This window comes from Rhinopithecus roxellana, chromosome 17, assembly GCF_007565055.1.
Source record: "Rhinopithecus roxellana isolate Shanxi Qingling chromosome 17, ASM756505v1, whole genome shotgun sequence".
In the NCBI taxonomy this organism is placed as follows: Eukaryota; Metazoa; Chordata; class Mammalia; order Primates; family Cercopithecidae; genus Rhinopithecus; species Rhinopithecus roxellana.
In genome coordinates, this window is record NC_044565.1 from 98,381,722 (window position 1) to 98,395,005 (window position 13,284).

Here is a 13,284-nt window from a genome sequence, read left to right on the forward strand (position 1 = left end):
CATCTTTGCTATTGTAACTAGTGCTGTAATGAACATATGAGTGTGAGTGTCTTTATGGTAGAATGATTTATACTCCTTTGGGTATATATTCCTATTGAGATTCCTGGGTTAAATGGTACTTCAATTTTTAGGTCTTTGAGGAACCACTACACTGCTTTCCACAATTGTTGAACTAGTTTACACTCCCAGTAACTGTGTATAAGCATTCTTCTTCCTCCACAACCTTGCCAGCATCTTTTTTTAACTTTTTAATAATAGCCATTCTGACTGCTGTTAGATGGTATATGTGATTGTGGTTTTGATTTGCATTTCTTCAATGATCAGTGATAGTGGCCTTTTTTTCTTATGATTATTATATGGATATATGTCTTCTTTTGAAAAGTTTCTGTTCATGTACTTTGCCCACTTTTTTAATGGTTTTTTTGTTTGTTTTTGTTTTTTGTTTGTTTTTTGCTTATAAGTGTGTTTAAGTTCCTTATAGGGATATTAGACTTTTATCAGATATATAGTTTGCAAATATATCGTCCCATTCTGTAGGTTGTCTGTTTACTCTGTTGATAGATTCTTTTGCTGTGCGGAAGCTATTTCATTTAATTAGATCCCGTTTGTCAATTTTTGCTTTTGTTGCAATTGCTTTTGGCATCTTAATCATGAGAACTTTGTCAGTTCTTGTGATCAAAATGATATTTCTTATGCTGTCTTCCAAGGTTTTTATAGTTTTGTGTTTTACATTTAAGTCTTTAATCCATCTTGAGTTGATTTTTGTATATGATATAAGTAAGAGGTCCAGTTTCAATCTTTTGTTTATAGCTAGCCATTTATCCCAGCATCATTTATTGAATAGGGAGTCCTTTCCCCATTGCTTGTTTTTTGTCAGTTTTGTTGGAGATCTGATGGTTGTAGGTGTGTGGCATTATATCTGGGCTGTCAATTCGGTTCCATTGGTCTATGTATCTGTTTTTGTACCAGTACCATGCTGTTTTGGTTACTGTAGCCCTGTAGTATAGTTTTAAGTCAGGTAATGTGATACCTCCAGCTTTGTTCTTTTTGCTTAGTTAACTTGGCTATTCAGGCTCTGTTTTGGTTCCATATGAATTTTAAAATAGATACTTCCATTTCTGTGAAGAATGTCATTGGTAGTTTGATAGGAGTAGCATTGAATCTGTAAATTGCTTTGAGTGGTATGGCCATTTTAACAGTATTCTTCCTATCCATCAACATGAAATGTTTTTCCATTCATTTGTGCCATCTCTGATTTCCTTGAGCAGTGTTTTGTCATTCTTGTGGTAAAGATCTTTCACTTCCCCAATTAGCTGTATGCCTAGGTATTTTATTCTTCTTGTGGCAATTGTGAATGGGATTGCATTTCTGATTTGGCTCTCAGCTTGGATGTTGTCAGTTTATAGAAATTCTACTAATCTTTGGATATTGATTTTGTATCCTGAAACTTTGCTGAAGATATTAGCCAAAGGAGCTTTTTGGGTGAGACTATGGGGTTTTTGAGATACTGGATCACGTCGTAGACAAACAGGAATAGTTTGACTTCTTGTCTTCCTATTTGGATGCCTTTATTTTTTTATCTTGCCTGATCACTCTGACTAGGACTCCAAATACTATATTGAGTAGTAGTGGTGAGACAGGGCATCCTTGTCTCGGGCTGGTTTTCCAGGGGAATGCTTCCAGCTTTTGTCTATTCAGTATAATGCTGGCTGTGTTTCTCATAAATGGCTCTTCTTATTTTGAAGGATGTTCCTTCAATAACTAGGTTATTGAGGATTTTTAACATGAAATAATGTTGTATTTTATCAAAAGCAATTTCTGCATATATTGAGGTAATCACGTGGTTTTTGTCTTTAGTTCTGTTTATGTGATGAATCACATTTATTGACTGGCATGTGTTGAACCCACCTTGCATCTCAGAGATAAGACCTACTTGATCATGGTGGATTAGCTTTTTGATGTGCTGTTGGATGCAGTTTGCTAGTGTTTTGTTGAGTAGTTTTGCATTCATGTTCATCAAGGATATTGGCCTGAAGTCTTATTTTTTGTTGTGTCTGTGCCAGGTTTTGATATTAAGATAATGCTGGCCTCAGAATGAGTTGGGAAGAAATTTCTCCTCTTCAGTTTTGTGGAATAGTTTCAGAAGAAATGGTACCAGCTCTTTATTGTACATTTGGTTGAATTTGACTATGAATCCTTCTGTTCCTGGACTTTTTCTTATTGGTAGGCTATTTATTACTGCCTCAGTTTCAGAACTTGTTATTGGTCTATTCAGGGATTCAATTTATTCCTGATTCAGACTTGGGAAGGTGCATATTTCCAGGAATTTATTTTAGTCTAGTTTGTCTAGTTTGTGTGTATATCCACACAAACTAGGTATCCATAGTGGTCTTTATACTGAAGTATCCATAGTAATCTTTATTATTAATATTTCTGTGGTAATGTCCCCTTTGTCATTTCTAATTGTGTTTGTTTGAATCTTCTCTCTTGTCTTTATTAGTCTAACTAGTAGTCTATCTTACTTACTTTTTCAAAGAATAACTCCTGGATTTATTGATCTTTTGAATGGTTTTTCATGTCTCAATCTCCTTCAGCTTAGCTCTGATTTTGGTTACTTCTTGTCTTCTGCTAGCTCTGAGGTTGGTTTGCTCTTGCTTATCTGGTTTTTCTAGTTGTTATATTAGGCTGTTAATTTGAGATAATTCTAACTTTTGGATGTGGGCATTTAGTGCTATAAATTTCCCTCTTAACCCTGCCTTAGCTGTGTCCCAGAGATTCTGGTATGTTGTAACTTCATTCTAATTAGTTTCAAATAACTTCTTTATTTTCTCCTTAATTTCATTATTTGCCTGAAAGTCATTCCAGAACAGGTTGTTTGAATTCTGTGTAAATGTATGAGAAAATTTCTTTGTATTGAATTCTATTGTTATTATTTCTGGTCCAAAAGTGTGGTTGGTATGATTTTGTGTTTTTTGTTTTTGTTTTTGAATTAGCTGAGAATTGTTTTATGTCCAATTGTGTGGTCTATTTTAGAGTATGTGCTATGTGGTGATGAGAAGAATGTATATTCTGTCGTTTTAGAATGGAGGGTTCTGTAGATGTTTATTAGGTCCATTTTGTCAGGTGTTGAGTTCAGGTCCTGAATACCTGTCAATTTCTACCTCAGTAATCTGTCTAATACTGTCAGTAGAGTGTTGAAGTTTCCCACTATTATTTTAGAGTAGTCTGAATCTCTTCATAGGTCTCTATGAACTTGCTTTATGAATCTGAGTGTTTCTGTATTTGGTACATATATATTTAGGATAGTTAGCTCTTGTGGTTGAATTGACCCCTTTACCATTATGTAATGCCTTCTTTGTTTTTTTAAATCTTTGTTGGTTTAAAGTCTGTTTTGTCTGTTGTTAGGATAGATCCTGCTTTTTTCTGATTTCAATTTGCTTAGTGGATTTTTTTCCATCCCTTTAATTTCAGCCTGGGGATGTCATTGCATGTGAGATGGGTATCTTGAAGATGGCATGTCATTGGGTCTTGCTTCTTTATCCAGCTTGCCACTCTGTTCCTTTTAATTGTGAGACATTTAGCTTGTTTAAATTAAAGGTTATTATTGATATATGTGGATTTGATTCTGGCATTATGATGTTAACTGGTTATTATGCAGACTTGTTTGTATGGTTGCTTTATAGTGTCACTGGTCTGTGTACTTTAGTGTGTTTGTATATTGTATATTGGTTATGGTCTTTCCTTTCCATATTCACTATTCTTTTCAGGAGCTCTTGTAAAGCAGCTCTTGCAGTAACAAGTTCTTTCAGCATTTGCTTGTCTAAAAAGGATCTTAATTCTATGTCACTTAGGAAGCTCAGTTAGCCAACTGATTTTCAACAAATTTGTCAGGAACACACATTGGGGAAAAGACAGTCTCTTCCATAAATGAATCTTGGAAAATTATATATCCACTTTCAGAAGGATGACATTAGACCCCTAACTCTGACCATATACAGAAATCAACTCAAAATGATTGCAGAGTTAAATGTAAAGCTTTAAACTATTAAACTACTAGAAAAAATAGGGAAAATGATTCACAACATTGGGCTGGGAAGGATTTTTCAAAATAAGACCTCAAAAGCACAGGTGACAAGGACAATAGATGAATGGAATTACATCAAACTAAATAGATGAATGGAATTACATCAAACTAAAAAACTTTTGAACAGTAAAGGAAATTATCAACAGGGTGAAGAGACAACTTACAGAATGGGAGAAAATATTTGAGAACTATACACCTGACAAGGAATTAATATCCAAGATATATATGGTACTTAAACAACTCAGGGGAAAAAAAAAACCCAAATAACCTGACTGGAAAATGGGCAAAAAAAAAAAAAAACAAAAACAAAAAACAAAAAACACAACTTACTAGGCGCTTATCAAAAGACATGCAAATGACTGACAGGTATATGAAAATTTTTCAACATAATTAATCATCAGTGAAATGCAAATAAAAATAATGAGTTATTACTTCATCCTAGTTAGAATGATCATTGTCAAAAAGACAAAAGAATTATTGGCAAGGATGTGGAGAAAAGGGAAAACTTACACACTTTTGACAGGATTATAAACTAGTACAGCCATTACATAAAAGAGTATGGAGATGTCTCAAAAAATTAAACATAGAACTACCATATGATCCAACAGTCCTGCTACTGGATATATATTCAAAGAAAATGAAATAATTATGTCAAAGAGATATCTGCACATTCACTCATTCTATGTTTATTGTAACACTGTTCGCAAGAGCCAAGATATGGAATCAACCTAAGTGTCTATTAATGGGTGAATGGATAAAGAAAATGTGTATATACACAGTGGAATACTATTCAGCCATAAAAAGAATGAAATTATGTCATTTTTGACAATGTGGATAAATGTGGAGAACACCATGTTAAGTGAAAAAAGCCAGACACAGACAAATACTGCATGATCTCACTTATATGTAGAATCTAGAAAAGAAGAAAAAAGAAAAAGTTGATATCATAGAAATAGAGAGTAGAACAGTGGTTACCAGAAGTAGGGAAGAGAGGAAGATAGGGAAAGCTGGTTCAACAACTTCAAAGTTGTAATTAGATTGAAGGAATAATTTCTAGTGTTCTACTTCATAGTAGGATTGCTATGGTTAAGAATAAAAATATTGTATATTAAAAAGTAGCAAAAACAGAGGCTTCTGAAGGTTCTCACCACAAATAAATAATAAATGCCTGAAGTGATAAATGCACGAAGTACCCTGATTAGATTATTATACAATATAGATATGTATTGAAACATCAAAAACATCAAACATATAAATATCTTCAATTACAATGTATCAAACCAATAATTTTTTTTTAAAGGCTCATAGCTGCATTGGAATGAACAAGCAAGAAAATAGTAGGAGATGATATCTTAGCAGTGGGTAGGACCTACATCAACTAGATCGTATAGGATATGGAGGGTCACAGAAGTAATTTGTATTCTATTTACAATGAAAAATCATTTAAGGTTTTTAAGCAGAGGAGGGTCATAATCTGATTTACATTTTTGAAATTTCAGCCTAGGCTTCCTTCTAAGAATACCTCATACTCCTTTCATTATGCCTTTGATCTTCTACTTCCTTGATTTGCCCTCCTGTCCCTCTGCTTCCCTCTTGTCTTCCATACTTTTCAAAACAAAGTTTAAGTCCATCATCTTCCATTGGTGTTTCCTAACCACTCTAGACATCCTTTCTTTTTTTCTGACTTCCATAATACTTGAGAATTTAAAACTTACATGTTTATATTTTTAAAAACATATATGCTACTCTTCAGGTCCAACCTGAAGTGTAGTTTGTTTATTTAAAACACCCACTGGAAGCATCCAGTGGGTGACAAACTGACTCCATTTAATTGTCCCTTTCTTTTCTTTTGACACCATTGACTGAAAAAAGAAGGATGAGTATTAAGAGATTAGGTAGAAGATGAAGAATGATAGAATATACGTAAGTATTGTAAAAAGAGAGAAAGAATTCTTGATGGGAGAAGAAATGAGGAAAGGTGAGATTACTTAACATGCACAAAACAAATGAAAAGTTTAATCCTCAACACTTTACAACTCACACCACTCACAAATTAGGCTCATTGGGTTATGACACTTAAATTTCTCAGTATCAGCGAACTGGTTTCCAGGGAATCTATTGTTTTTACACTTTTCTCCAAACCACTGCAATTTTCCCATTGTTCTTTTTTCTGTAAATGGAGTAAGAGTACAATTATGAAATCAGCCTCTTCTCTGATCTAAGTATCTTAATTTCTTATTCTGGACTATAATGTTCTGATTTTCTCCCCATCTGATCTCTTAAATTATAGCATAAAATACATTTGAGGGCAGTATATTTAGAATGCCTTCTCACATCTATTATCTAAGATTCTCTTTGCATTTCTAATGCCTTCTTTTATCTGTTCTACCATCTTCTTGTAATCTACCTACTGTTCAGTTCTTAATTAAAAAGAAGTTACTCTTATGAGGTTGAATGGCTGCTTTTGAAACTCAATCAGTAAGATTCTTTTCAGATTTCAGTGCTTATTCTGATGAGCGCTTACTTAGTAGATGATTCAAGAATTGAAGAGGTTAAAGAGCTGCTTTAGTTTCAGGGGAAAATGTTTGGGAGATGGAAAAAGAAAGAAGATGCTGATGTTGATATGGTCTTGTGAGTTTTTCTCCTTCATTTATTTTCATTAAAAAAGATAATTGCATGAAAACAAGATTTTTTCTTCCTTGAGGGCACACCTGCTCTTTCTGTGACACATGACTTAAAGAGTTTCTTCTTATCTGTGACATCTGCTATTTCCACAGCAGCCTGTGATAATGCTTCTTAAAGTTCAAAAAACCAGATAGACAATTCTTCTAAAAAAAAAAAAAAGTCCCCAAATCTCATATTTAATTGTTTGATATGGTAAAAATATTTCATTTATTCATGGAGAGGAGACTTTTCTAAGAAAATGGCTACTTGGTGGAGTAAAATCAGTAATTGCTGTGGCTTAATCAATATAAATATGAAAGTGATATGATCAAGACTCAGAGAGTCCAGACAACAGATTGCCTAAGATGACCCGAAATGTTTGTCTTTATAAGTTCTTGAGGATATACAACTTTTAATATGTTTTCCTTATATCTAACAAGTAGGATATTTATATATTCCAGTCTATATTTGTTTCACAATGAAGGGAAAAAAAGCATCTTTCTCCAGTTCTTAACTGGATTTTTAAGTAAAAACAATTATATTGCTTAAATAAAAGGAAAAATGTGTACCATTTTGCAAAGCAATGTGTCTACATTATCACTAACCAATTGTTCTAGTTGTGTTGTGGTCAAAATTCTATTTTAGATTTCTCTGACCAGATACAGAAATCATATCTATCTCTCTTTCTTGCTGTTTTCCATCTAGATGTTTTCTCTTATCTTTTCAATCAAAATAGAAACTAAGGAACTTATCTTCTATAATCACAATAAGTGCTAGGGTTTGAGAGTGTTATTAACCATTTATACTTACTTGCCAGGTTCAGGAGTAAAATGGAGAAGAAAATAAGGAGGAAAGGAAACCTAAAGTATATTAATCTTGTATATGGTTTAATCAAAGAGAAAAGAAAAAGTATTGGTTAATGTAGAGTCTGTAATAACTTAAAACATGTCATTTATCTGATCCACTGTGTCTTAATGGAGAAGTCTAGTTTTAATCATGTTTTAGAATCATGGGCTCAGTCTCATTTATCGGCATTTGGAATTTTGGAAGTTTGCCCAACTCAGAGACATTAATTATTACTAATCATTCCAAAATACCTGAAGTCACACTGGGCACTGTATCAATTTACATGGGTGTGAATGTCATTTCATATTGCATGGTGTCATTTAATATTGTACACTTAATATAAATCATCTGAATAAACTCTTTGGTGGGTTTTAGAAGAAAGGAGTTTATATGGACTAGGTAATAGTTTAAAGTAGCATTTCATACAGTGATATACTATATAAAAATTAAAAGAGCCATGGTGTATATTTTTCAAAATATGTAAATAATTGTACATACTTTTGATGGCCTTTTAATATTTTTGACTATTTGAAAACAAATTTTACTTCCTATGGGAAATGCGGGAGGTCATAGTAGTTCCTGCTTTTCCCGACTAAAGCTTGTCTCATGATAGGCATGATATAATTTGAAAGTAGAGAGAGATCCTGCCTTTTGAAAATTCCTCTTTCTCTTTTGCCCCAAGAGCTTGGTCATAATATCTCAAATTTCACTTTTAGAGATTAATTTCTTTTGGTCTTAAAGGCTTTTGTGCTGCAAGAGTTTCCTATTAAAATACAAATACCCCTGGGAGTGTAATCATCTTAAGCCAGTAATGAACAACCTGAGGTTCCATGTAGCTTTAAGATATGGCCAAGATCGAATTCTGCATAAAAAGATTAAAAACTTGCCTCCTTTTTGCTATTTTTCACATATACCTCAATATTAACATTTTAGTGGAGAAAAAGAAGTATCATTTTCTCATTTATATTTGTCCAGTCAATAAAGTAAGTAAAATAAATTGTAAGAATATACATTTTTATATCAGATGAAGACAGGGTCCATAACAGATGGAAAACAAGAAAATTGAAGATATTTAAGAGAGTCCTGACATAAAAAGCAGATGGATCAGACTTGATGAAACTGAGTAAATCACAGCATAAAGCAAAAGCAAGTGAAAATTATCATGGAGATAATCACAGACGCAGAGAAATACCAAGCTCAAAGTAAATACGTGAAATAAAACATAAAAAAAAATTAAAAGTGCCCCTGGAGCAATCCATCAGAACTATTTAATATTAAAGAACTCTATTTAAAGTAATTGTACTAGTTGACCTCTACACACACACACATACACACACACACAAATACACACACTCAGTAGTGGGGACAAAAACATTTTTCCCCAGGCTAAATCCAAAAGGTGAAGAAAATATGCTGACTACGAGGGGAAGGCTCAGACTCAATCTGAGGGATAACTCCAATTCTTATGAGAGAGACAGCTCTATTGGTGAGAGAAACACACTAAATTTCTCTACTACCAGAATAAATCTCTTCTTCTTTGGCAATAGGTAGATATAAACCTGAAGAAACTCCATGCCATGCACCTAAAGAACAGCATGTTGGTTGACATAACCTGACTACACACTCAGAACCTATTTAAGCCTTTCCATTCAGGGTAGAAATCTATGGAAGAAAAGAGTGGAAGAAATTCAGGAAAACACCATGCCACTTGACTTTGTTAACCCAGCACAAGCGTCAATATGAACAAATACCACGAAGAACCACCACTCATTTGAGTAAAGCCAAAAGCCGTGAAATGAAGAGAACAAACAGAAAGACTGGTCCTAGAAGAAAAGTAATCGAGATGCCAGAGGAAGATTTTAGAAACAATCCTATTGAGTCTCAGTGAGATCAGAGAAGGTAATTTATACATAATATAAACTTAGCATGCTATGACAAAATAATAGAAAATAAAATGTGTTTGAAAAATATTTATTTATTTATAACTGAACTAACTTATTAGAATGATCATCATTGAAGACAAAATTTGTGACCTGGTAGCAACAGCGGAATCAAATGGAGATAAGATGAAACTTATAAGAGAAAAACTTAGAAGCCAGTATCATATATTTAAGATGAAAATAATGTGTCTAATTGGAGCTCCAGACTGAGAGAATAAAGGCAATGATAGTAATGAAATAATGAAAGAAACAACAGATCAAAAAATCCTGAAAGTGAAGATTGGGAATGAGATTTTAAAGCGTACGCTAAACTCTGAGCAAGATATAAGAATGCACATGGGTATTTGAAAACACACACACACACACACACACACACACACACAGTCCCTTAAAAATCCTCAAAGCAAATCATAAAAAAATACTTGTGTGGAAGAACTGAGAATCTCAGTTTTGACTTCAAGAATGAATATGATATACGCAGGTAGATGATAGAAAGCAAAAAGAGAAAAGGTTGAAGTCTGGATGGGAATCAGAAAATTAGAATGAGAACTCAGATACTAGTATTTTTCCATTACCAAATTTTAGATTTATTATAATAAATTAATATTAAAAATGAGAATTTATGCAAGTAAGTTAAATGCCCCAAATGTTTTTAGTGACTAATCCTTACTCACTTGAACTGGGAAAGAAGTTGGTGCACTTTTTTCTGACCTTATCTGATACTCAGCAAAATTCTATTTTTGAATGGACAAAGACATTTTGGAAAATGCATTAAAGGCCTCTTTTGGGATTGGAGTCCGAATGTTGGCCCAGTATATTCATCTTGTTTTGAATCATAGTATGATGAATAATTCTGGTGGTAATGACTGAACCTCTATATTTATAGAAAACTGACATTTCTTGAACATGAAATGTTCTTGTTTCTATGTAAATGCAGCTCTGCATTTAGGTGCTGTGGCTTCTGTTCATTTTCATTGCTCTCTCTTATTTAAATCAAAAGATTATATCATCAATTCTCCCCCTACACTAGCCTTACCCTCCAAACTGCCATACATTCTCTGTAGGGTCTTGTTCCTGTTTAAAGAATATTTTCCTTTCTTTATGTCTCTCACACAACATGCTTCTTTTGTACTTACTGAATTAAAGGATTAAAATATCTTATAATCAAATAAACTTGGTATATCAAACGAAAATAAAGTGGGCTATATGTGTGTATTTTATCTTTCTCTTCTCCTACTCATATACAACACACGCGTTTGGAACATTTCCCTTCTTGACATGGGTCTTGCCAGTGTTTTCTGTTTCTGGCAGAAAATAAACTCTGACAGGGAAGAGGCCGCCTCTCCTTTTAGGGTAATTTCTGTCTTAGTCAGCTCAGGCTGCCATAACAAAATACCATAAAATGGGTGGCTGCAACAACAGAAATTTATTTTCCCACAGTTCTGTGGAAAGTAGGGAAGTTCAAGGCCAAGGTACTGGGGCCAATTTGGTTCCTGGTGGGGATTCTTCCCTGGGCTTGCAGTAGGCCCCTACCTTCCGGGTTCCACATGGCTTTTCCTCTATGCCATCAAGGGGAGAGAGATCTCACTCCTCCTCTTGTAAAGCTTCCTATCCTATCGAATACATGACCTCCTTTAACCTTAATTATCCTGTAAAAGCCCTATCTCCAAATTCATATAGCAAATTCATAGCTTCAACATGTAAACTTTGGGGGGAACACAATTCAGTCCATACCAAATATGATCTGTAGAATACTGCACTGTGCCTTACAAATGTGCAGAGTTTTCCAACGGTGTTCCAAGCATTTTGATCTTATACAGGAGCAGTTATATTTGAAAGGAAGGGGCCAATTCAGTTCAAAGCCCTCTGTTTTTCTAGAGTTTCCAAACACTTCAGTCTGAGGTTATTTTATTTTCTTATTTTTAATTCTTTTAGTCTTTTGAGTGTCCTCTCTTTGTGACTCTGGCTCCTACAGCATATATTTGCTCTACTCCCTTATTTAGAAATCAACTGTGTACTGCCTTATGACCTTTGTACTGTAACTGTAATCCTGATTATTTTTTCACATATTTCTAGTATCTCAGTAGGATTCTAAGCCACTTACAACATGGCAACCCATACTGCCATAAAATCCTTATAGTTTCCAGGTTTAGTAATGTATTGCATGAAAGTATACAATGTTTTCTTTCTCCCTTTCCTTTTGCTTACTTTAATCCACATGTACCTAATTAAAATAAAATTCAGTGAAAGGGTTTTAGAAACATGGCAGTCACAATTTTGAGATATTTAGTTTTAAGGGGCTTATTAGTTAGAAGCACATAATTCATTTTTATAATCTTCTAGTACAGATTTTCCCACATCCGTGTTTTTTTTTTTTTTTTTTTTTTTTTTTTTTTATTATACTTTAAGTTCTAGGGTACATGTGCATAACGATGTGGATAAATAGGAACACTTTTACACTGTTGGTGGGATTGTAAACTAGTTCAACCATTATGGAAAACAGAATGGCAATTCCTCAAGGATCTAGAACTAGATGTACCATATGACCCAGCCATCCCACTACTGGGTATATACCCAAAGGTTTATAAATTATTCTACTACAAAGACACATGCACACGTATGTTTATTGCAGCACTATTCACAATAGCAAAGACTTGGAATCAACCCAAATGTCCATCTGTGACAGACTGGATTAAGAAAATGTGGCACATCCGTGTTTTAAAGAACACTTTTTGTCATGGGTAGCATTTCTTGAAGCAGATGCTTAGAACTGCGTTTGGAGGTTAGGGATCAATGGCTCTGAAAGGAAGTGAGGCAGCAGAATGGGCTGAGGAAAAAGCCCTTTGTGCTGCTCAGATGCACTTCATATTCCTTCAGGAAGCAGCTCCTCTAGCATTCCAGCAGGCCTCTCTTTCTGGATGAACCTTTGAAGATGAAAGTTAGTTTGGCAAACAACAATCCCTGATACTGTGTATATTCTCAAAGCTACAACTGACACTTGTGTTTTCTTCTCTCTGCTATTTATTCTAAATCTCTCTTACCCTCAGGTAGCATCTCTGGTGACCTTCACAGACGATTCCAATTATTCATTTTCGAAGTGACTCCTGAATGGTATAGTATGTGATCGGCCAAGTTATCCCATGCTAATGGGTCCACTCCAACGTTTACTTTGTTGTAAGATGAGTCCTGTGGTCTGACATAATGGTTGTGTTTGAGATTCTATTGTCTATAAGATTAAATTGTCTATAAGCCTCTGAATAACTGGTCAAAGTTATGCCACAATGAGAAAAGCAAACTGATACCTGAAATATGTATGTATTATTATTATAACAAATATATGGTCCTTCCAGGATGGAACTGTTCCAACATAGTCAACTTGCTATCAAGTGGCTAGTCGGTCTCCTTGAGGAGTACCATTACATCAGGGTCTCAGTGTTAATCTCTGTTGCTGGCAGGTGGACACTTAGCAGGAAAATAACCAAATCAGCCTTTGTAAACAGAAGCTCATGCTGTTAAGCCCTTGAACAACCTCAATCTCATCAACCCTGATGACACCATTCATATGCTTATTGTGCCAACCCTGGGGTGGGCGATGTCTGAGGCTGACTGGTAACACTGGTCAGGTTATTCTGTCTACACAGTCGTGTATTGCCTCTTCCCTTCTGGGTACTCTTTTGTGGGTATTAACACAAAGATTCCACTCATGCTTATTCCTAGATTTGTTTTTCCACATTCCTGTGTTTGATTTTC